Source organism: Anoplophora glabripennis, unplaced genomic scaffold (genome assembly GCF_000390285.2).
Source record: "Anoplophora glabripennis isolate ALB-LARVAE unplaced genomic scaffold, Agla_2.0 scaffold1287, whole genome shotgun sequence".
Lineage (NCBI taxonomy): Eukaryota > Metazoa > Arthropoda > Insecta > Coleoptera > Cerambycidae > Anoplophora > Anoplophora glabripennis.
This window is the reverse complement of record NW_019417360.1, coordinates 87,390-88,426: the sequence shown is the minus strand read 5'-3', so window position 1 is coordinate 88,426 and position 1,037 is coordinate 87,390.

Below are 1,037 nucleotides of genomic sequence, written 5' to 3'. Positions count from 1 at the left end.
ACGATTGCTCTCTCGTGCGGGTTGAGACGGACGGTGGAATTTGTGTGCGGGTTACCAAGAATATTCTTCTCGGGCCCACAGTAATTCCACACAAAAGCGTACAAATCTTTTCGGACTTGTACCCGGTTGGAAGGGATAATAATAAAGGAAAATAATTCTTACTGGGTTCACTGGTTATTCCGGGCTGGCTTCGGTAGAGAGTACTTGCTGGCAGTGGACGTCTGATCGGTATTGAGTTCTGGATATGAACTGCCGGTTTCGGGGAATGTCGAGGGCTTTTGTTGCCCAAATCCACACCGGATTGACACCAGTCGTGGTGGGACCTCCACGTGACTAATGGCTTGCCAGAGTGGGGTAACGGCCGATCGGACCCGCGAGCGGATATTTGATATATATGTATAAAAATCAATAATTCTTGCCACCGGGGTAAAATAATCTGAAATAAAAAGAAATATTTTTAAATTCAGACATAATAAAATCAAAAATAAAACAGGTTCATTACAATGTCTTATATTCCATGTCAATGTTTTGCAATAATTACAAAATAAAGACATTTGTATTGAATGAACAATTGTTTATTCTACCCCGTACATATACCATAAAATAAAACCTTATATACTATATTTTCTGTTCCAAGTAAATGATGTCGTGAATGTTTTGTCATAGTTTTTCTCCTGAAACTTGTAAACAATTTTTATCGAGCCTTGTATATACACTGAATCTGAAGACAAATAATTTTGAACATTTACTGAATAATTGAATAATAATTAACTGAATAATTCAGCTTATTCAGCTATATTACTTTTGGAATACTCGAGAAAATAAGAAAATGTTAGTTAATTCGATGGATGATTTATAAAGCAGTGAGTACTATTTAATCGACATGGTACAAATACGTTAGTTCTCCGTAAATAGGTATTTACTGTTTTTATTTGTAAACCTTTTATGTTACCTTCTTATCGCTGAAAATTGTTTGCTTGGTTTCTTATAGTCTCGAAACTTATATTTTTGTATGTAAAATTTGTGATTAGAATTAG